The sequence below is a fragment of the Chiloscyllium plagiosum genome, unplaced genomic scaffold (genome assembly GCF_037043375.1).
Source record: "Chiloscyllium plagiosum isolate Xiang-an unplaced genomic scaffold, Cpla_swu_hap1 HiC_scaffold_21, whole genome shotgun sequence".
Classification (NCBI taxonomy): domain Eukaryota; kingdom Metazoa; phylum Chordata; class Chondrichthyes; order Orectolobiformes; family Hemiscylliidae; genus Chiloscyllium; species Chiloscyllium plagiosum.
The window spans coordinates 68,696,202-68,721,670 of record NW_028270159.1 but is presented as its reverse complement, the minus strand read 5'-3'; positions in this window follow the sequence as shown (position 1 = coordinate 68,721,670).

Sequence of the window (25,469 nt, the reverse complement as noted above, 5' to 3'; positions counted from 1 at the left end):
CCACATTGCTGTCAGGTCACATGGGATATTTTGATATGATTTGTTGGCACTGGGGAGTTTGGAGGGAGGGTGTTTTTAAAAGTGCATCAAGCCTTTATCCGAGAGGCCATCCTTTTATTCTACGTGGAGAAACGAAGACTATGAGAATGACTGATTGCTTCTGTATGAAGGGGCTGTGTCTCCTGGCAAGAGAGTTGGCATTCACATGATGTACTATGTATTGTAAAAATTCAGCATTAATGGAGTGAGTGTTCATTCATTTCTCTACATCTTGGATGTAGGTTTGCTTGTCAGAACCTCAACCTGAGCTATAAATCTCTCAACACACACTTCATCTGCCTTTCCCCATTGACATGGAGACCCCGCTTAGCCATCGACACCAACAGGAATCTCCATATTCTGGGAAAACAAGGATACGCTCGGACCCCTCCTGCTGAGGGAGAAAACATTCACCTCATCCATCATATACTGTGTGTATATCTTCCGTCACCAAATGGTGACATAGGTGCTGACATTCTAGGTATGTCACCAACTCATGCTGGCAAGTTTTAGATCATAGAATCTGAATGAAAATAGTGGACGAAGCACCTGCACTAACTTCTCAATAACAAGAATCCGTCAGGCGCCACTCAGCTACAAGCTAGATGCCTGGTCCATCATAGTAACACTGGAGGGGCTTCCTTATCTCACTGACCAAACGATTACCTGCGAGGGACAAATACAGGCGTTAATTGGGCAGGCACAGACAAGTCTCCGAGATGACTGTCAAAGCTGGCGAACTCTCCTCTACCCCAGTCCAACATGCAGCACCACATGAGACACACAACATTTGATTGTTTCTGAATGTCACGATGCCAGCACTCGATACACTACAGAGCAAAACCCAAAACCAAGGAAAGACACAGAGGGACAGTGAAATGCATATTAAAGATAGAAACAGACAACTGGTCAATTCAGAGCACCTTGTGGAAACATGGCAAAGTAGACAAGGTAGTGGGAATAACTGCAGCAGTGAGACCTTGAAGCATTTAATCATAAAAATAGAACATTGCCAGATTAGATGAAATGGTTCGTTACATCAAAGTCCAAATATGTATCTCGGAACTAATCCAGACACCATCAATTGGGATAAGGTCACAGCCCAGAATGGAGAACTGTGCAGACTGTACTCGTGCATTGTTCAGTAAACGGGACTGCCTGACCAACACTTGCAGTATTGAAAACATTTGCCAGAAAATTGGCGCTTTACTTACACGATGAAACTGCCTGGCATGGGAAATTTGAAATTCCTGCTGTGAGTCACAGTAAATGGAACTCCCAACAATTGATGTATCTATATCTCCGTTGCACCAGAACAAGGCTGTGTGTAAGTTTAGGATCATAAGGCGATAAGAACTAGATGTGGAACTAAGGTCATTTGGCCCATCGAGTCCAATCTGCAATTAAATCAAACCATTCACAGTTTGTCTGTGTATTTATGTGTCCGTATGTGCATATGTGTGCGCGTGCACGTGTGTGTAATCTGTTGAAATATTAACAACTGGCAAGGGTTTGGGCAATCGACAGAGAGAAACTGATGGATGTTTCATAGACAGATGTGTTGATGTACTTGTGAATATTAAGATAATTGCCAGATGCGATAACAATAGAGATGAGTGTGCACAAGAATGAGCGACGGATGAATGGATCTTTAGTGTCAGTTCGGATACAGGCCATGAAGTATCGACTAGATTTGCTTCTACAGGTTTGAAGATGGGAGTGCCAACAATAGAAAATTGCCATCAATAAGACCGTATTTCGTAGCTCAAGACTGAAATAGAAGATCAGATGAGCCCGTCCGTTATATTTTGGAAGTTTGAATGTTTAAAACTAGAAATGGCCAGGGTATGGTGTTCGGAATCAGACCATGGCCAAAGGGATCACTATCGTTGTGATTCGTCCATTTCAGCCTCATACATTGGCCAGGGATTGGACAGAGTCAGAGGAAGGAAACAGAAGGCAGTGACCTCTCTGCTGTGAATATTTAAATGACGATGGCTGTAACACAATGAATCACAGTTCACATCTGAAACTGAGCAGGTCATGTTAGAGACCCAAGAAGGACACTGCCAGAAGCAAAGACCGAAAGTATAAATGAGCGATTTCACTGATGAAGTTCGTGGTGGTTTATAGATTGAATATCTGGATTCAAAGTCCCAGCCAGAGAAATAATATCAGCAGAGCGATTCGAATAAATGAGAACAGCAGTAATAAATTTAAACATGGTTTATAGAAGTACTTAATGTAGAGAGATACTTACCAGGAAAACTAACGATAGCCAAGATTGGATAATAAAAATATTGAATAATGTAAAGTGCATATTCGATCCGATACGAGAAAGGAAACCAAACGTATGTAGAAAGAAACCAAATATCCCAGGATAAACTTTTATCCAATGTTGTAACATTCCAGTGTTTTGTTCTCAGATTCTGATCCATTGTTAGAACATTCCAGTCTAATGTTCTCAGATTCTGACCGCTGCTTCCCCTTTCTTTGGATCTACTGATCCCCATTAGTGCTGTCAATGATGCTCCCGCTTCAACTGTGGGCATGCACATTGAACGGAATATATTTATCATTAAAAGATGAAAATACTCAACCAGGATAATGAAAATCCATGGAGACTGACATTAATCACAGTCGCTGAACCAGATTCAGTTAACTCTTTCCCGACATCACTTTTCTACATCAACAAAGGGGAACATTTGAACAGTCTCGATGGAATGGATGAAAGTTACCGACAGATGAACTATCAACCTTTTCAATGTTTCTACCTTTTATGTGGCGATAGTAGCAGAACACTGGAAGGTTGTATATGTTCCATCGTGTTATATAAAGAGACAGAGATAATATAACGACCAGCTGCATAAAATGACTTTTGTGGAAGTCCCCAGATACTTTAACTATATTTGTTGCCAATTGACTTCGTGTAATGCTGCTCCTAGTTTTAAATGCACGGTTAACAAATCTTTTCTTAATCTTGAGGCATCATTTAGCGCATTGAAACGACTGGTCAGGAACAGGAAAAAGCAATTCTGCCCGTAAATGCCTCTTAGAGATTGGAGGTGGCCAGTTAATGCTCACGAGCGTATTTGTACTAGAAAAGTTGGGAAGATGGCCTATTCGCAAATTTTGCAATAGAAATCACTCAAAATAAGAGAAGTTTAACGGCAGCTGGACGAGTTGTTGCTGAGAGGGCATTGTGTTTTTTTTTTATGTTTCTGTAACTGAAATGCGAAGGATCCCCATTAGAAACAGTTTAAGGACTACTCATCATGCACAGGTTGCCTTTTTTTAAATAGAGTTGGACCTGTTACAGAAGAACAGAGAAAGGATGTTCAGGCTCTCGAGTCTGTTACAGAGGGACAGGAGAAGACCATCGGCATCTCTGTCTTGTTACAGAGAGACAGGAGTTGGCCATTCAATCTCTCGAGTCTGTTACATAGGAACAGCAGGAAGCCATTCAGCTGCGTTAGCCTGTTATGTGAGTCCATTCAAACTTTCGAATGAGTTTTGCGGGAATTATTAGTTGTAATATAATAATGGAAAAGCCTGACGCAAACATTAGAATGTTGAAATGGATTGATGCCAACTTTGAAAGTGTCGGACAAACACATTAACAGTCTGATTAGGAGACGCTTTTCATACGTAAATGGATGGTTCGGAAATGAAAGGCTTTCAAAAATTGTATAAAGACAGTCCAGAACATATGCGTTCATATTAGTGAGACCGCCAAGCCTGGTAGTTTCAGGGAGTGCTGGATGACTAGCGATATTGAAGCTCTGCTCAAGGAAAAGGAAAGAGGCATATAGAACATAGAACATAGAACATAGAACAATACAGCACAGAACAGGCCCTTCGGCCCACGATGTTGTGCCGAACTTCTAACCTAGATTAAGTACCCATCCATGTACCTATCCAAATGCCGCTTAAAGGTCGCCAATGATTCCGACTCCACCACTCCCACGGGCAGCGCATTCCATGCCCCCACCACTCTCTGGGTAAAGAACCCACCCCTGACATCTCTCCTATACCTTCCACCCTTCACCTTAAATTTATGTCCCCTTGTAACACTCTGTTGTACCCGGGGAAAAAGTTTCTGACTGTCTACTCTATCTATTCCTCTGATCATCTTATAAACCTCTATCAAGTCACCCCTCATCCTTCGCCGTTCCAATGAGAAAAGGCCGAGAACTCTCAACCTATCCTCGTACGACTTCCTCTCCATTCCAGGCAACATCCTGGTAAATCTTCTCTGCACCCTCTCCAAAGCTTCCACATCTTTCCTATAGTGAGGCGACCAGAACTGCACACAGTACTCCAACTGTGGCCTAACCAAAGTCCTGTACAGCTGCAACATCACTTCACGACTCTTGAATTCAATCCCTCTGCTAATGAACGATAATACTCCATAGGCCTTCTTACAAACTCTATCCACCTGAGTGGCAACCTTCAAAGATCTATGTACATAGACCCCAAGATCCCTCTGTTCCTCCACCTGACTAAGAACCCTACCATTAACCCTGTATTCCGCATTCTTATTTGTTCTTCCAAAATGGACAACCTCACACTTGGCAGGGTTGAACTCCATCTGCCACTCCTCAGCCCAGCTCTGCATCATATCTAAGTCCCTCTGCAGCCGACAACAGCCCTCCTCACTGTCCACAACTCCACCTATCTTCGTATCATCTGCAAATTTACTGACCCACCCTTCGACTCCCTCATCTAAGTCATTAATAAAAATTACAAACAGTAGAGGACCCAGAACTGATCCCTGCGGAACTCCACTTGTAACTGGGCTCCAGGCTGAATATTTACCATCTACCACCACTCTCTGCCTTCGACCGGTTAGCCAGTTTTCTATCCAATTGGCCAAATTTCCCTCTATCCCATGCCTCCTGACTTTCCGCATAAGCCTACCATGGGGAACCTTATCAAATGCCTTACTAAAATCCATGTACACTACATCCACTGCTCTTCCCTCATCCACATGCTTGGTCACCTCCTCGAAGAATTCAATAAGACTTGTAAGGCAAGACCTACCCTTCACAAATCCGTGCTGGCTGTCCCTAATCAAGCAGTGTCTTTCCAGATACTCATAAATCCTATCCCTCAGTACCCTTTCCATTACTTTGCCTACCACAGAAGTAAGACTAACAGGCCTGTAATTCCCGGGGTTATCCCTATTCCCTTTTTTGAACAGGGGCACAACATTCGCTACTCTCCAGTCCCCTGGTACCACCCCCGTTGCCAGTGAAGACGAGAAGATCATTGCCAACGGTACTGCAATTTCCTCTCTTGCTTCCCACATAATCCTAGGATATATCCCGTCAGGCCCGGGGGACTTGTCTATCCTCAAGTTGTTCAAAATGTCCAACACATCTTCTTTTCTAACAGGTATCTCTTCTAGCTTACCAGTCCATTTCACACTCTCCTCTTCTACAATACGGTCCCTCTCGTTCGTAAATACTGAAGAGAAGTACTTGTTCAAGACCTCTCCTATCTCTTCCGACTCAATACACAGTCTCCCACTACTGTCCTTGATCGGACCTACCCTCGTTCTCGTCATTCTCAGGTTTCTCACATACGCATAAAATGCCTTGGGGTTATCCTTGATCCTATCCGCCAACGATTTTTCATGCCCTCTCTTAGCTCTCCTAATCCCTTTCTTCAGGTCCCTTCTGGCTATCCTGTATCCCTCCACTGCTCTGTCTGAATCCTGTTTCCTCAACCTTATGTAAGCCTCCTTCTTCCTCTTTACCAGACATTCAACCTCTCTCGTCAACCAAGGCTCCCTCACACGACCATTTCCTTCCTGCCTGATAGGTACATACATATCATGGACACGTCGTATCTGCTCTTTGAAAAAGTTCCACATTTCCACCACATCCTTCCCTAACAGCCTATGCTCCCAACGTATGCTCCTCAAATCCTGCCTTACAGCATCGTAATTTCCCTTCCCCCAATTATAAAATCTACCTTGTTGTGCGCACCTATCTCTCTCCATAACCAAGGTGAAAGTCACAGAATTGTGGTCACCATCACCAAAATGTTCACCCACTAACAAGCCCACCACTTGTCCCGGTTCATTACCGAGTACCAAATCCAATATGGCCTCCCCTCTGGTTGGACAATCTACATACTGCGTTAGAAAAGCTTCCTGGACACACTGCACAAACACCGCCCCATCCAATCTACTTGATCTAAAGAGCTTCCAATCAATATTTGGGAAGTTGAAGTCGCCCATGACTACGACCCTGTGGCTTCTGCACCTTTCCAAAATCTGTTTCCCAATCTGTTTCTCCACATCTCTGCATCTATTGGAGGGCCTAAAGTAAACACCCAACAAGGTGACTGCTCCTTTCCTATTTCTGACTTCAGCCCATACTACCTCCAGAGGCAGATCCCCCTCAAACTTCCTTTCTGCAGCCGTTATACCATTTCTAATTAGCAATGCCACCCCCCCCTCCTTTTTTCCCACCCTCCCTAATCTTACTGAAACACCTGTAACCAGGAACCTCCAACAGCCATTCCTGTCCCACATCTATCCACGTTTCCGTGATGGCCACAACATCGTAGTCCCAGGTACCGATCCACGCCTTAAGTTCACCCACCTTATTTCTGATACTCCTTGCGTTGATGTATACGCACTTGAGCCCATCTCTGTGTCCGCTAGTAGTCCCTGTCCGTGCTACCTTCTCCACAGCCCCCCTACAGTCTTGGGCATCCTGACAAACAGCTAACCTACTTGCTGGACTACAAGTCCGGATCCCATCCCCCTGCCAAATTAGTTTAAACCCCCCCCCGAAGAGTGCTAGCAAACCTACCCCCCAGGATATTGGTGCCCTTCTGGTTCAGGTGCAACCCGTCCTGTTTGTACAGGTCCCACCTTCCCCAGAATGCAGTCCAATTGTCCAAATATCTGAAGCCTTCCCTCCTACACCATCCTTGCAGCCACGTGTTCAACTGCACTCTCTCCCTATTCTTTGCCTCACTGTCACGTGGCACCGGCAACAACCCAGAGATGACGACTCTGTCTGTCCTAGCTTTTAGCTTCCAGCCTAACTCCTTCAGCTCTTGAATGACCTCCCCACCCCTCTTCCTACCTATGTCGTTGGTGCCAATGTGCACCACGACTTCTGGCTGCACACCCTCCCCCTTAAGGATTCTGAAGACACGGTCTGAGACGTCTCGGACCCTAGCACCCGGGAGGCAACAAACCATCCGTGAGTCTCGCCCATGTCCACAGAACCGCCTGTCCGTCCCTCTAACTAGAGAGTCCCCTATAACTAGCGCTCTCCTCCTCTCCCCCTTTCCCTTCTGAGTCTCAGAGCCACAGACCCCTTCACTGCAGCTTACACCTGCAACGCTGTCCCCCCCAACAGTTTCCAAAGCTGTATATTTATTTTTTAGGGGAACGACCACAGGGGAACCCTGCACTGCCTGCTTCTTCCCCTTCCCACCTCTAACTGTAAGGTGAAAATCTTGGATCAAGTTAATGTCTAACAGAGCATAAGGGCAGAAAGCAGCATAGTCAAGCTGGAAATCAGGGTGGAAAAAAAGAGGCCTGAGATGGCTGATGAAATACGTTAACAAGACTTTGAAGAAATTCAAAATATCAATTACTGGCAAAATAATAACTAGGGAGAGAATAGTCCACCTTAAAGATCAGCCAGCCTTTGCATGTGTTAAACTGCAGGAAATGGGTGAGATACTACATGAATATTCTCACTCAGTAAATTGTTTGGAGAAGGTTCCAATAGCGAGAGATTTGGGGAAATATACAGTGACATCTTAAAAATTATGTGAACTACAAGAAGAAATGCTAGACATCTTAAAATGCATAAAGGCGCATAAATCCCTGGGAGGTTGTCATTTCTACCTCAGAACTTTGCGGGAAGCTAACGAAGTGGTTGCTCAGCCCTTTGTTGATATATTTGTATCATCGAATGTGATAAGTGACGTGGCAATAAAAATGGAGGGTGGTTCATGTAGTGCCATTCTTTCAGAAAGTAAGGAAAAATCAGGGAACTATTTTGTGGGTAGACTGGCGTCAATGGTGGTGGCGTTGCTGAATGTGATTCTGAGGAAAAGAATTTAAATGTATTTGGAAAGATAGGACCAGAAGAGAGCATTATACATGGGAAACCATGACTCACTAATTTGATAGATGCTTTTTGAAGATATGAAGAAGAATATCGACGAGGGCAGAGCAGTGAACATTGGCTTTATTGAACTCAGTAAAACATCCGACAATGTTCCGAATACCACCTGGTTACCAAAGTTAGATTGCCTGGAATACAGGGAGACCTAGCCACTTGGATACAAAATTCATAGAAGGTTGGAGTCAGAGCGTGGCAGTGGAAGTTCGTTTATTGGACTTGAGGTCAGGGATAATGGGCTTACTGCAAAGGTCAGTTGTGTGTGCACTGCCATGTGTCACCGTTCTAAATTATTATGATTTGAACATACACGGCACGTTTAGTAAATTTTTAGATAATTTCAAACTTGTGGTGTGGTCGACAGTGGAGAACATGATCTCACATTACAATGGGTCCTTGCGTCAGTGAGATGAGAGGTGTTAGATGGAGTTTATTTCGGTGAAATGTGATGTGTTGCAGTTTGACGAGATAAATCAGGGCAAGACTTATAGGTGGGGCCCTGTCGATTGTGGCCAAACAAGGAGACCAACATAGAAATTTCAGAATACCTACAGTGTGGAAACAGGCCATTCAGCCCATCTAGTATGCAGCGACTCCCTTAAGAGCATCCCACCAGACACACCCCTACCCTACCCCTCTGACCACACATTGAGTGGCGGTATTTGGCGGTGAGGGAAGCTCATAACCAGGCCAATACCTCTCACGTATGTTTAATATAAGCATTCCATGAACAGGTTTCTGTTAGGATTTACCATTTCTAATTCGCTCGGGGTTCTTCAGAGGAAGAAGTATGTGGTGTGGGTAAGGCAAGTGAAAAGCACACATACAACGATTGTACTAGTGCACCCACTTCCAAATCACCTCCACACAGCTACCTTTACCCTTTCATGTTATATAGCCTGTTGTCCGTGGAGAGGGTTGCAATGCATGCTGAAGGTGCATCCATCCGTTTTTCTACTTCTTTTTTCTACATACATTTAGCAGATCTGCCTCTAGACTGCAGATACACTAAGTCTCCACCAGGAGATAGCATAAACGAAGCGCTAAAGTACGTTCAGTCGTTATTTTGGCCTTTCGCCCCTGGAAGGCATGCCCCACCCCATGTATTGAGTGATCACAACGTCTCTCATATCCATTTATTGAACCAATGTGATCTATGAAGGAACAGAATATTAAGGAGTTGAACTGGAGAATGCATCCTGTCACAGAAAGAGTGAAGGGTGGATCCATTGCTTCTGAGAAGGCCATGTTGAGAAAACTAACAAGGTGGGACAGCATCCAGAGAGAGCGGGGAATTGTGCGATGGAAATGGGCAAGGGAGAGGTTAACCTTTGTTTTAAGGGATACTTCGGCAGAACTAACAGAAGTTAGAAAAGTTTGTTTTAGCAATTGGAACAGGAGTGGTGCTGAAGAAGAATTGAAATGGTCTGAGATAAGGTGGAATCTGCAAACTTTAAATGACAAAAGATTTCATGGAAACAAATCTAAACGGATTGCTGAATGGTTCAGTAAAGAAAACAAGAGCCCTGGAAATGAGCAGGAGAAGACGCGTTTATTCGATCTGTTCCATTCGTCAAATTGATTGTGGCTGATTTCAGACTTCAAATACAGCGTCTTCTCCATTTCCCATGATGCTTTGAGACACCAGAAAGTTGTCCATTTCAGCCTGAAATGAACGAAGTGGGGGAGTACCCACAATCTCCAGCGATATCAAATACCAAAGACTCCGAGATACTTTGAGGAAAAAAGGCGTCACCTCCTCTCACTCCCAAGTCAGCTTTTCGTTGACTTGAGATTGCGTTCACGTGTTTAAGATTACCGCACCCGGGGGAATAATTTCTCATCATCTCCCCTATAAAGCCTCTGTCGTTCAGAATCTTATGTATATCAATTGAATCAATTCTCAATTTTCTGATAACTGAGTTTATGGACGCATAGCATGCAATCTTGGCAGCAAATAGTGTAATGATTTTATAATTTATTCATGGGTTTTTGGCATTCCTGGCTGTCTGCTGGCTTTTGTTCCCGTTACGTAGCAGGTCTGGAGGAAGCGGTGGGAGGTTGCTTTCTTGAACGGTTGGATTCCATTTTGTGCAGTTAAATGCACAGTACTGTAAAGGAAGCAGTTCCAGGATTTTCAAACATTGGCACTTTTTTGGAACTGAATTTTTGTTCAAGCCAGGGTGGTGAGTGGTTTGATGTGAAATTTTCAATTGGTGGTTTTCCCATTTATCTGCTGCACTTTGCATTCCAGATAAGAGTGCTGTGTGTTCAGAAGTTGCTTTGTATGGAATTTCTGCCGTGTATCTTGTCTATGGTACGCATTGCTACTATCGGTCGTGGAGACGGGGAATTTGTTGCTGTGATGCTGAGCATCAATATTCTCCCTAAATATTGAGCGCACATCTGCACCATGTGGTTACACATTGCCTGTTTGGCAATTTTATTTTAGTTCAGATTGTTTACTTTCTTGCAGGATTTTCGTTTAAAAATAAACACAAAACTGTGGATAACCTCCGCTGGATGGAGAGAAACGATGCAGGAAAACAGCAGGAGTCATTCCTTGCCCATTAGAAAAGGCGTATTGTCGTGTTTCTATTCCTTCTTATCCTTTCAGTCCTTTCCTCACGTAGACTCCTCGTTCCATTATTTGCTGCATCTAACCTTGTTTCTCAATTACTTGGATTTATTCATTAATTGAATTATTTTTATCACTGGATATTTAGCACCAAACTTTATCTGGTCTCTGAACGTTTTCAGTGTCACTGCATAAATAAATGCATTTGTGCAGCAGCTTATGTTCCGCAGCATAAATACAATTATTTCAAAGAGACGATAAACAGCATAATCCAATGAATAACCAGCATTAAAGTAATATAAAATATAGCCCAACCAGAGGATTATGAAGCTGGCAGATATGGCAAAGAGTAAAATCGCAGACTTCTTTCTGACTCTCTATCTCTGGATCGTTCTCTATTTTTCTCTGATTCCCCAATTCCTCACGCACCTTAGTAGCCTGGAAGATGTGTCTGACAGTCAGAATATTGAGAAAGAGAATAAAAATGAATGGGAACATTGGTGTTAAAAATTGTTCAAAATATCTGAAACTTATCCACCGACGGTCGTAATAATAACTGGACCAGACATGACAGTACCATTTAATGTTGTTTATAATCGTTCCAGGTTTAACTCGAAAGTACGTGGGAATGTTTTTTAACGAAAAGAAAATACAGTTTTCTTTGTGCAATACGTAGTTTTCATCTGATGAAAACAAATGGCGACAAATCGATCGAAAGAAAAGGCAACAGTGAACCAGACAGAACAATCAATGGTCAGGTGGTGGACGACATTGATAAGAAAGCAAACCGGAGTGATGCTCAGGAAACACCGTGGATAATATTTTTTTTGAAATCGGAGTAGTACGACATAAAATACAATGAATAGTAGGTCAGACGTTGCCATGGCCACCAGGTAGATAGTGCTGCATTTGGAAAGACCATATTTGCCTCGAGCTGAAATTACAATCACCACGAGACTAACTGTAAGAGAAAGGACAAGAAGAGATTTCAAGTTGCTGATGGAGCATTATTCATGTACACTGGATGGAAAGACAAAAAGATGATTGTTGTACCTTGTAATATAAAGTTTAAAGGATTTGAACCACATAACAGTAAACACGTTCTAAATAGACCATTTGCACTTGTAAAAGACATAGTGAAGAATATGATCAGCGGATTGCTCATGAAAGCACGATCATGTATTTTTTTTTGGTGTCGGCAGTGGTTGATTTCATATGCTTCACAGACTACACAGACTGGCTGGGGTTTCCCATATGACCACAACATCCACCACAAAGACACTTTGGATCAGTTAAGCAAAGAATGGGAGACACCCTACATACATATGGATTGCAAAATTTCTGCATTTCGTTTTGAAGCCAACGCTTGTCACTTATCAGACTAAACGAAATTTTATCTTACTGTATATTGGCACAGACCTCTTCCTTACCTAATGCATCATACATGGTCCTAACCATTGTGCAATCACAAGAAAATATCTTTTATTTGGAATTGATGGTGGAAGGAAATGCATTGCTGAGGCAGATACAGATTTTTGGGCCTAGTATATGACCATGAATAGTTGCTGCAGCGACGTTCGACAGTTGTAATGATTGTGTTACAGCAGCCGAAACCATTTTCACCTGTGGTCAGGATGAAACCAGGTAGAATGAGATTACCAGAATATAATCTCATTGAGTTCTTTGTTTTTTTTTGAGGGCTGCCTTATTGTGATTCACTGTTTGTGATTTGTATGTGAAAGAATTGAATGTTTTTTCAGGAATTAGAATTTAACTGTAAAAATAGGCACAATTGATTGATGAACAGAAAGCCAATCCTACGGTAAATGTAAGGCAAACAGTCCTAAGTGTGGCACACGACAGATTTAACATGTGAATATTGGGAAGGTCAGAGGTCATCGTACAAAATACAAAAAGCAAGTGACAGAGTTTGAGCCCCAGAGAGTCGGAATGTTTGCCATTATGACGCTAAAAGAAGAGAAATGCTTATAAATCAGGAAATTGAATTTGTAAGCTTTGAAGTGGCATGGGTATGACAGATAGGTAGAGAATACACAGCGTTTTGTGATGTGATTACGGAAATGATATTTCCACGAATGATGGAGACTGCAACTGAGTTTCATTAATGTGTGCTGCTCATTCAGGGTTAGAACACTTCGTAAATGGAAAGGCTTAATTCGATGCGATGCACTTATTGTCATTTATTAGAGATAGCTGTAATATTGCAGCTACTGAATTTAGTTATTGTTGAAACAGACTTTTTTTCCGATTGCTATTCGTATTTTTATTTTTATATGTTGCCTTAAAACTGATTGATGCACCCAGTTCTCATCGAGTGCTCTTCCTCCTAATGAAGCCACACATCACAAAGTGTAGGGCAGCGATCTCCGAACAATTAACTGTAGGCAGATTATGAATTGCAGATTTAACAATTGTTAATCTTATTCTAACCAGATACAGATGGCAAGTCGTGACAACATTTCCAACTCTATATCCATACTTATTAATGTTCAGATAAGACATTAGTGTAGCCATGGAGCACAACTTGTCCGAACCTTGCTAGAAGATTAATCAGCATCAAAAAAATTGCTTGAATCAACATGATGATGTCTTCATGGAATTTTGTTGAATGACCGTTATTGCTTTCGGAAAATATTGCATCTGTTTATCTTCAATGGGACATTTCATTTTGTAAACTTAGCACCAAACATAATCAACCAGTTGCAAATATTTTCCTAGTAGCAAACCATTGTATATTTACAAACTGCATTGAGAACTTCATCACTGTACAGTACAAAAATGAGGATGGTCATCCAAACGAAGCACTCACTGTTTCATATTCTTATGGTCATAGTTACCTTTGCAGTCACTCTGTCACTGGAATTGGGTGTCAGTTTATTGACCCACATGCAATATAGGTCTACAGTAAAAGATACTCTTAGCAAAACTTACAATTGGACTCACAGGTAGTCTCCTCTCAGTGCTCCACACTTACGATAATGCTACATTTACAGGTCTCAACAGAAAAGCAAGAATGCTGTGTCATAAGTTTCTATTTGAGCAGTTTCCCACACTCAGTGCAATTCGATAATGGAATATCATCCTCGTATCGTGTGACCACTGGAGCCAGAGGATCCGGGCTGAAATTCGTGATCCTTGTTCAGTACAATTACACAATCAGTAAGCACTTCAAATAGAGTCATTCCTGGAGATCCAGATCAATTGCACACAACATTCCAGTCGATCGCGGGATAATATAGAGTGCCTGAAAGCTGCAGACAAAAGGTTTTCTTTATTACAGTTGAGAAGTTACACGACAGAAATAGTTCAGACATATTAACCGCAAACATTAATATCACACATGAAGAACTCATCCTGCCCCAGTCCAGTGGCCATTAAGTGAAGGGATAAATATAACCATTATGTATGTCGATGGATCAGCATTCAGACAGCACTCCATATCAGGGTGTAAGATACTCTGGAGAAGGAAAGACCAAACTTCACGACACAATTATACTCCAAGAATCCATCGCAGAATGTTTTTGCCCCAGAACTCTCAGTCTACTGTGTTGTACTAACCTCTGGCATTATGATAGTAATCTGTGTTCTCTGAAACTTACAGAGGATAATTGGGTAAGAAATAAAATTTATTTGACTAACAAGTCTGCATTTTCCTTCAAGTGAACCATTTTGGATTGGAAGAAGACAGGCCATTATTGCATCAAATTGCCTGATCCACTCCCGTGATGTAACAAACCCTGTACCAGATATATCCCAGCAAGCAGTGTTGATGTGGCAACCCTGACATTTGGGCAAAACAGCAGGTCCCTGTATTCTTACTTCACTCTCACCAGCAAGATAATCCCTACCCCTCAATTGCCTCAAAGCATTCTGGGATAGCTCAGCACCTCAATGTGACCTTCAATAAATCACCTCACTTTATACAGTGATTCGAAAACCATGAAACATTTCATCGAAGCAGAAGGAGATGGACGTGCTGAACTGCCCTGCGTGGGGTCAATGCCCAGAATGCTCATCCTCACCCGGGACAGGTTTAGTCGTAAACAAGTTCCCACAAAGTAAACACAGGTGAGTAGTTTTTCCCACTCACCTCTGCTTTCCACTCATTCAGAGAACAAGGAACATGTGACGTTATTAAGAAGTAGGTTGGCTCAAATCGGCTCAAGATCTTGAACTGCATCGATATAGCAAAGCAAATACAACTGTTGGCATTTATATCTCTATATAAATTTGTCTGTGTGGTGTTAATCAAAATCACTGCTTGGACAGATACGCCAAATGAAAATCGCATTGATGCCCCACACCATGTGACAAAGGGCGTCATTCAAAGCAGGGTCGACAAACGGTACATATTAGTTTAGCAGTGCGCTGCTGATGGATTAGAAATCAATTGGTGACTCTGATACATTGTCTAACTCACCAATCACCTCAATTCTGAACATCAGCACACGCAGCAGGGCTAAATTCTACTCCGTTTTGCCAGATATTCGTGAGCCTTATTGGAACCTTGGAGCAGTAAAATAAAATGAAATATCTTAAATTGTACTTCAGTCACCCCAAACCGACTACTCTTCCATCTGGGAAAACCTATTGTTCCACACAATCTCCAAAGTTCTGAGTCCTCTGGATGGGGTACAATAATAGGAATTTATCAAAATTGACGGAGACCTGCAGTCCAATGTATAACACGACGGTTTCACAGTAAATTGGTCTAAATTATATCCCGGATGTTCATCTCCAAAATGACAGAACCGGAAAAATAACAGCGACGATAATAAGAATAATAATAATGAATATAAACATAAATTCAGATCCAAATACGGAGTAACAATCCCAATCAAATGCCCTTATATGCCATTCATATAGACCAGTATCGTTTGGGGACCATCGAAATATAACACAACAAAGGGAAAGTGGGAAATATCTTGTTTGACAAACCTGTTTCACCGCTGTTGGATTGCTGCTGCCACAAAATTGAAGATCTCATTAATTTTAATATTCGACTCCGCGCTACAGTACTGTGCATCTTTTGATAAATAACACGACTCACATGTCTTTTGTAGAAACAAACAATCCAGAAAGACACATCGTATTTGGAACCCTGTGCTCAACACCCCTCCCAGCAATCTGTCCTCACATATATCGTGGCCCCACACACCCACGGACTGACGAAAACACACAAGTTGTTCAAAGAAATCTGTGCTGACACTCACTTGTCACTCCGTAATGACATACTCAAACAAAACATTGCCCACCCGATATCTGCTCTCCCATTTGGAACAAGATACCTGAGAGAGATCCACCAACAAAATAGCTTTGCATCAAGGAATTCGAAACACCTTACTCAGAGGTTACTAAGATGTCGGTCGTTACAAAAACCATCTGACTGATAGTAGGGTTTGAACTACCACGGAGAGAGAACGGTCTTCCTCAACACTCTCTCGACCAGCCAGGGCCAGTGCTCATTCAAAATCCAACAGTGTGGCCTCAGAGCCAACCCATTCTGCGTGGTATAGAGAAACAGGCAATGCTGCACATTACTGAGGAGCCTCCTAATCAATAAACTATTCACTTTAAAATCAGTAAGTGGGGCATTGTCATCTGCCATCGGTATTTGCCATGCTAAATGGAAACGAAGTAACTATTAATCATAGAGTGGAAATAAGTATGATTTAATGCACAGATTTGTAAAACTGAATTGTTTCAAGACTTACCAGGAACACCAAAAATGGCAAAGACGGTATAGTGTAGTTTTTCGATAATTATCCTTTGAACATACATTTTGCTGTTTGTGAAATAGCCTCTGATGTCCTGCTGCTGACAGTATGTCTGAATTGGAGAATTACCAGGCGCTGACACAGTTCAAAAGATATTATTTTATATCAAGTGGTGCCCCACTGGGCAACATTGAATTTTTATCCAACATTTTTAACAAACAGTTTATGACAGAAGGTTTATTTTAAATGTGTTGTGGTTCTGTTCGCAGAGCTGGAAGTTTTTGTTGCAAACGTTTCGTCCCCTGGCTAGGCGACATCATTAGTGCTTGGGAGCCTCCTGCGAAGCGCTTCTTTGATGTTTCCTTCGGTGTTTATAGTGGTCTGTCCCTGCCGCTTCCGGTTGTCAGTTTCAGCTGTCCGCTGTAGTGGTTGGTATATTAGGTCCAGGTCGATGTGTTTGTTGATGGAGTTTGTGGATGAATGCCATGCCTCTAGGAATTTCCTGGCTGTTCTCTGTCTGGCTTGCCCTATGATAGTAGTGTTGTCCCAGTCGAATTCATGTTGCTTATTGCCTGCGTGTGTGGCTACTAAGGATAGCTGGTCGTGTCGTTTCGTGGCTAGTTGATGTTCATGTATGCGGATTGTTAGCTGTCTTCCTGTTTGTCCTATATAGTGTTTAGTGCAGTCCTTGCATGGTATTTTGTACACTACATTCGTCTTGCTCATGTTGGGTATCGGGTCCTTCATTCTGGTGAGTTGTTGTCTGAGCGTGGCTGTTGGTTTGTGTGCCGTTATGAGTCTTAGGGGTCGCAGTACTCTGGCTGTCAGTACCGAGATGCTCCTGATGTATGGTCGTGTGGCTAATCCTTTTGGTTGTGGTATGTCCTCGTTCCGTGGTCTTTCTCTTAGGCATCTGTTGATGAAGTTGCGCGGGTATCCGTTTTTGGCGAATACCTTGTATAGGTGTTCCTCTTCTTCATTTTGCAGTTCTGGTGCACTGCAGTGTGTTGTGGCCCTTTTGAATAGTGTGCTGATGCAGCTTCGTTTGTGTGTGTTGGGGTGGTTACTTTCATAGTTTAGGACTTGGTCTGTGTGTGTGGCTTTCCTGTATACCATTGTAGTGAATTCTCCGTTCGGTGTTCTCTGTACATCACGTCTAGGAATGGGAGTTGGCTATCCTTTTCTTCTTCTCTCGTGAATCGGATTCCTGTGAGTGTGGCGTTGATGATCTGGTGTGTTTTTTCTATTTCCGTGTTTTTAATGATTACAAACGTGTCATCGACATATCTGACGCAGAGTTTGGGTTGAATTTGCGGTAGGAATGTTTGTTCTAACCTTTGCATAACTGCCTCTGCTATGAGTCCCGAGATTTGTGATCCCATGGGTGTTCCGTTGATTTGTTCGTATATCTGGTTGTTGAATGTGAAGTGTGTTGTGAGGCACAAGTCCAGTAGTTTAAGTATGCCGTCTTTGTTGATCGGTTCAGCGTTCTGTTTTCTGTTCTGTATGTCCAGTAGGTTGGCTATTGTTTCTCTGGCTAGGGTTTTGTCAATCGAAGTGAACAGTGCCGTCACGTCAAATGATATCATGGTTTCTTCTTTGTCTATGTGTATATTTCTGATGATGTCCAAGAATTCCTGTGTTGATTGTATAGAGTGTTTGGATCTGCTGACCAGGTGTTTCAGTTTCTGTTGTAGTTCTTTGGCCAGTTTGTATGATGGTGTCCCTGACAGTGATACTATGGGTCTGAGTGGGATGTCTGGTTTGTGTATTTGAGGTAATCCATAGAATCTGGGGGTGTTGTTGCTTTCCGGTTTCATTCTTTGTAGGTCAGCTCTGGTTATCTGTCCGTTTTTTTTTGTAGATTCCTTAGTGTGTTATTTATCCTATTGTTGTGTTGTGGTGTGGGGTCAAATTCCTTCATTTGGTAGGTGATGATATCTGCAAGTAGTTGTTGTGCTTTTCGGATGTAATCAGATTTATCTAGGATGACCGTCGTTCTGCCTTTATCTGCTGGTAGTATGATTATGTTCTTATCGTTTCTTAGTGATTTCAGTGCTTCCCTCTCCTTGGTGTTGAGGTTATGTGTTTGTCTTTTCCTTATTATCATAGGTACGACAGTTTGTCTCACTGTTTGTTGTGTCTCTTCTGTCAGTCCATTGTTCCTGAGTGTGCATTCTAGTGCTGCTAGGAAGTCTGCTGTCTTGGCGTCCCTGTGGTTGTAGTTGAGTCCCTTGGCCAGTATTGTTCTTTCCGTGTCTGTGAGCTGTCTGTGGGAGAGGTTTTTAACCCAGGTGTGTGTTGTAGTGTCCTCTTTGTTGTGTGTTAGTTTGGCCAGTTTTTCTTTTAGTGCCGTTTTTTTTGCGGTGTGTTGTCCTGTTCTGTCCTATGGTGACAGCCTGTTCTATGGTCCGGGTCCATTCCTGATTCGTGGTTTTTGAAATTAACGACTTTTGGCGCGCAATTTCATGTCTGTATCTGTGAAGTCGGTTGTGCGCGTCTGTGATCATTACCTGGATCATCCTGAATCCGTTCTGCTTGGCTGTTTCCCTGGCTTGTGGGTTGTTGACTGGTGGTATGTATCTGACACATTGTGGAAGGATTCGATTCTTTCGGCATTCGTGTAGGAACCGGAGTTGTTCGTATGTGGCGCTTAGTCGGTTAGCGCAGGATTCCCATTTCCTGGCTTGTCTCAGCGTCTCTCACCCGTAAGTGTTCAAAGTTTGTGCGAAGATTTGTAGCTTGGGTGCTCGTTGTTGTGGTTCTGTTCGCCGAGCTGGAAGTTTTTGTTGCAAACGTTTCGTTCCCTGGCTTGGCGACATCATCAGTGCTTGGGAGCCTCCTGCGAAGCGCTTCTTTGATGTTTCCTCCGGTGTTTATAGTGGTCTGTCCCTGCCGGTTCCGGTTGTCAGTTTCAGCTGTCCGCTGTCGTAGTTGGTATATTGAATCCAGGTCGATGTGTTTGTTGATGGAGTTTGTGTCATAGGGCAAGCCAGACAGAGAACAGCCAGGGAATTCCTAGAGGCATGGCATTCATCCACAAACTCCATTAACTAACACATCGACCTGGACCCAATATACCAACCACTACAGCGGACTGCTGAAACTGACAACCAGAAGCGGCAGGGACAAACCACTATAAACACCGGAGGAAACATCAAAGAAGCGCTTCGCAGGAGGCTCCCAAGCACTAATGATGTCGCCCAGCCAGGGGACGAAACGTTTGCAACAAAAAATTCCAGCTCGGCGAACAGAACCACAACATATATTCACTTCTATTAACTTTAACATAAGCTTTTCGATAAAAATGCTTCTGAAATGGTTAATAAATCTTGAATGAAATGCACTAAGTTTGGGTTTGCTTGATTCTTTCTCCCAGTCCAAGAAGTAAAATTAAATTTTCCCAAGTTTACACGTCCCACTCCCTTCCCAGCAAACCCTTTTCACTTGATCTGTCCAGTTGTGTTTCATCCAGTCATAAGGTTAATGCTGCGCCACCAAGTGGACCACTAATATAAATGCATCTTTCACACTGTCTGTCTTAGAGAATTCTCCAGAGGCAGAATGATGAGACACCATTTCCTCTTAAGCACAAATCGTCACACCCACGGGTCATGTGATAATAAAAATCAGGAACATTGCTCCACAGAAACGTATAAAAGGCAGGCAATGGAATTAGAAAGTTGAAACAGTTTAAGAACTAAAACTAAAAGTACTCCCAATGTCAGGACAGCCTGGGTTAGTAATGCATAACTCGACACCCCAAATGTCCAACTAAACATTCATCAGCCAAAAATGTCAACGTTCAGTCACATATGCAGGCACAACAGATGAACAAACCAAGGGTGGATTCTCTCAACTGGAGTTTTTTCTCACACATATGACTCATGGAGCATAAATTCTAGGATCTATTTGACACACCACACCTCTCGAATCACATTAAGTGAGGCTGTGATATGTTTTATACAGGAATATTATTGAACAGAAACCCTCAAAAATTATAAATCACAGCTCGATTTCGATCAGGCAAGGCAGTACTCAGATGTACAGTCGGAATTCAGCACCAATCATTGCAACTGTTTGCAGAGTCTGGATCCGATCTGGTCTCGAGACTCCGAAGACGTCTCTACTGGTTATAGTTTATTAGTTCAGGAAGCTATATATGTAGTAGGAATCCCTTATGAAAACAATTGTAGATTTTTCAAATAATCCATCAATTTCGATTTGCCTGCGCCAAATCTGATATCTAGAACACCCAACGATCTGTAACTACTCGAGACCTGATAAAAAATTCACACAACAAAGTTTTCCCATGTATTTCAATTTATCATTTCATCGTTAAACATGAAATTTATACCTCTGCAAGGGACAAATGATCAACTTAAATACAGAAATTTACACACGCATGCCTTCTCAAATTTGAAATGAACTGCTCATTTGAAGAAAATCGGCACACACAGAGGCTCTCCCTAAGCGGTAAGAACATTGGTCGCATATGTTGTGGTTCTGTTCGCCGAGCTGGGAATTTGTGTTGCAGACGTTTCGTCCCCTGTCTAGGTGACATCCTCAGTACTTGGGAGACTCCTGTGAAGCGCTTCTGTGATGTTTCCTCCGGCATTAAAAGTGGTTTGAATCTGCCGCTTCCGGTTGTCAGTTCCAGCTGTCCGCTGTAGTGGTCAGTATATTGGGTCCAGGTCGATGTGCTTATCCACAGATCAATCACAACTGCTGTTTCACAGCATCACGCCAGGCAAAATGCGAATGCACCTTGAATGTCATAATTAATCCTGAGTCTGCTGCACATTTTACAGGAGTAGAAATTATCTAAAGCATTCACTGCATTCAAGTAAGTTTCACTTTATCTTGTTTTGTGATATTTCGATTGCCAATTATATTTAGAAAGTGTCTGAATGCTCTGAATTCTTCTTCAGCGGGAACAGTTTCTCTCTAAGCGAATCTACCAAAATATATCAGGGATTTAAGGGTTCACTCAAATTAAAAATTCCTGTTCAGCAGAGAACAGTTCAAATTTCTCAAATTCGATGAGATGGATCATCCCAGGAACACTGTTGCGAATCAGTCATGCACCCTCTCTCATGACTTTGCATTTTTTTGCAAAAATGTAGCACATGAAACTGGATGCAATATTCCAGGTGAGACAACGGACTGTTTTATTTCAGTTTAACAGAATTCCTTTGTGCTTGTTGGCGGCAGCACTATTTATGAAGTTGGTATTTATTTGTTCTTCTGTCGACATGTCATGGTACATTCCCTGATTTGAGCACACATACACCGATGATCCTCTCCTTCTGCTCACCTTTGGATTTACACTTTTACTATTATATGTTCTTCTGAGTTCATCACAAAATAAAGAAGCACGTCACACCTTCACGAGACTGAGATATATCTGACACAAGGAGGTCGTTACTGGAACATCTGTTACTTTCCATTTGATGTCCTTACCTGCAACATCTGTAAAAAATTGAAGTTCTACCTTGTTCTTCCAACATCGCAATAAATGACCTTAAATTGTTATTCATTTTTCTTCTTTAATTGTGCCTATTGGACCGAGGCAGAGGTTGTCACAACAAGTACACCAAAATTGAACTCCGAGGATGTCGATGAAAAGGCGACTTACATCCTGAAAAAGCAAACTTCTGGTAACAAATGTTTGACTACTACAAAACAGCGATTGGGATGAGTTTGATTTCATCGAAAAAGCAAATAGAAAATACTCTGAAGGTGCAGCAGCCCAGACAAGACCTGAGCAGTGAGAATGGAGTTAGTTTTTCTTCTGTTATGTGCTATATCCAGAATTTGCCTTACGGCACAATGTACCTTTATATTTCCCATCACCAAGTCACCTATTACGTTTTCTATTTTCAGTTATTAAGGATAGCTAGATTAATTTATGCACAGAGTCCTGTAAGGGCAATTCACACCATCAAAAGGTGATGCAGAAGTCAGAAGATCGAGAAGGCGCTTCCCGTCAGTTTTTTTTTCCTGTCGTGAGATAGTACTGCTGAAGTAAGAGAGGATATTTCTGAGGGATGGTCCAGTAAAGGTAAGTAAATGGAAGTCAGAAATAAGAAGACGATGCGATTGTAATCGACTCCCCCAGTAGTCATAGTGAAATTGAAGAATAAATATGTAAAGAGATCTCATTTATATGTAAGAATAATGGAGTTGTAATAATAGTGAATTTTAACCTGCCAAACATAAATTGGGACAGCCATAATGTTAAGGACTTGGATGGTGAGGAATTTGGTACATGTGGTCAACAAAAGTTTCTTAATTAATATGTAGATGCATCCACCACAGAGAAAAAAAAACTTCTCCTTGTCTTGTGATATAAGGCAGGGCAAGTTATTGAAGTGTTTGGAGCAGAGCAGTTTCGGGGCCAGTGACTATAATTCAATTAGTTTGAAAATACTTATGGAAAGGATAGGTCTTGTATAAAAGTTAAGGTTTCTCATTGGATTCGGGGAAACTTTGATAGTATGAAACAAAAACTTCTAAGAGTTCATTAGAGTAAATTGGTTGCATGTAAAGGGAGGGCCGACAAGTGCGAGGCTTTCATAAGTGAGATAATGAAACGTCAGCGGCATTGCATTCCTGTTAGAGTGAAGGTAAGGGTGGTAAAAGGAGGAAACAATGGAGAAATAAAGATGCTCATGTTCTGGTTAAGAATAAAAATGAGTTGTATATTAGATAGAGGCAAATGAGATTAAGTGAATTTCCTGAAAAATATAAGAGTTGTAGGTACATTTTTAAAAAGAGAAATCAGGAGGGAGAAAAGGGATATGATATGATATATGAAGATTGTACCAACCTTCACCACTTCCTCTGGCAGGTAATTCCATACATGCAACATCCTCTGCATTAAAAGGTTGCCCATTAGGGCCCTTTCATTTTTTTTCCTCTCTCACCCTAAACCTACACCCTCTAGTTCTGGACTCCCTCAACCCAGGAAAAAAAATCCTGTCTATCCACTATAACTACGCCACTCAAGATTTTATACCCCTTGCCCTCAGATGCTCCAGTGAAAACAAGCAGCTTATTGAGCCTCTTATTATATTACTGAATGTGGCCGTGAAGATGGAGAAACCGAGAGGGAGTCCTTCATTAATCATGCTGCATTTTACATGAATGATATCATTCTTTAAATATCAGTTAGTTTAAGATCAAGGATGGGTGTCTTTTCAATTTCTAGAGCTTGCAGTTAATGGAAACTATTAATTATTTCTGCATTTGTAATAACTTTTATCAACCCGTCAATTTACATTTAGTTGTTACAGTTATCATGTGAATTACTGCACTTCACTGAGTACTTAAACAAAAAAATCCCCAAAGCACAATAAAGTATAACTGCAAATTAAATACTGTCTCTAATTATTACAAAATAAAAGTATTTAGCAATTCAATGGCATCAAATTGCTGGGAATCTGGTAAGCTAGTCAGATCTGAGGTCAGCAAGAATTTACAGGAGGTCATTAATAAATTTACAGTGTGGTGAAATAATTGGCAAACGAAATTCGACACAGATGAATGTAACGTGATGTATCTTGGTAGGAATAGTGTAGCAGGTCACTTATTCGAATTTGCACGTCTAATTGGGAGAGACAGATAAAGGGGTCTCACACAATTACATCATTCACTAAAAAAATTGCAAAGGAAAACGAAGACCATCAAAACACAACCAAAGCTCTAAGTATAAATGGAGAGATTTGAAAGTAGGGATATCTTGCTAAATTACTACTAAATCTGGTTTCGAATTTAATTAAAAGTATTGCCTGCAGTTCCTGCTGCCACGTTATAGAATGGACACACAAGCAGTGGAGAGGACGAAGAGAGATTTAAAAGAGTGAAACACAAATTTCTGAGTGTGTATATTTTTGGAGGAGTTGTCGTGCTGTTCCCTTCTTTCTTGAAAAGCAAATCGGCTGAGGAGTCAAAAATTATGAAAGGTTTTGATAAGAGCAGGGGCAGAGAAAACATTTCCTCCATGAGGTAGAGCAGACGTAGAGGTTGTCAATAAAAAGAAGGAAGCATATGTCCGGTTTAGACAGTATAGATCGAGTGAATACTTAGAAGAGTATAAAGGCAGTTGGAGTGTACATAAGTGAGAAATCAGGCGGGTAAAAAAGGGGACATCAGATGGCTTTGGCAAACAGAGTTAGGGAGAATCCAAAGGGCTTTGATATATACATTAAGGAGAAAAGGGCATCTAGGGAGAGAATAGGGCCCTTCAAAGATCAGCAAGGCGGCCTTTGTGTGGAGCCGCAGAAGATGGGGCAGGTACTTAGCAACTATTTTGCATCAATATTTATTGTGGAAAAGCAAATCGAAGATGTGGAATGCAGGTAAATAGATGGTGACATCTTGAAAAATGTCCATATTACAGAGGAGGAAGTACTGGATGTCTTGAAACGCATAAAAGTTATAAATCCCCAGGGCCTGATCGGGTGTACCCTAGAACTCTGTGGAAAACTAGGGAAGTGATTTCAGGGCCTCATACTGAGATATCTGTATCATTGATAGTCACAGGTGAGGTGCCCGAAGCTTGGAGGTTGGCTAACGTGATGCCACTGATTAAGAAAGGTGGTAAGGACAAATCAGGGAGCTACAGACCAGATAGTTTGATGTCAGTGGTGGGCACGTTGTTGGAGGGAATTCTGAGGGACAGGATGTACATGTAATTGGAAAGGCAAGGACTTATTAGGGATAATCAACATGGCTTTATGCGTGGGAAATCATGTCTCAAAAACTTGATTGAGTTTTTTTGAAGAAGTAACAAAGAGGATTGATGAGGGCAGAGTGGTAGACATTATCTATATGGACATCAGTAAGGCGTGCAACAAGGTTTCCCATGAGAGACTGGTGAGCAAGGTTAGATCTCATGGAATACTGGGACAACTCACCATTTGTATACAGAACTGACTCAAAGCTAGA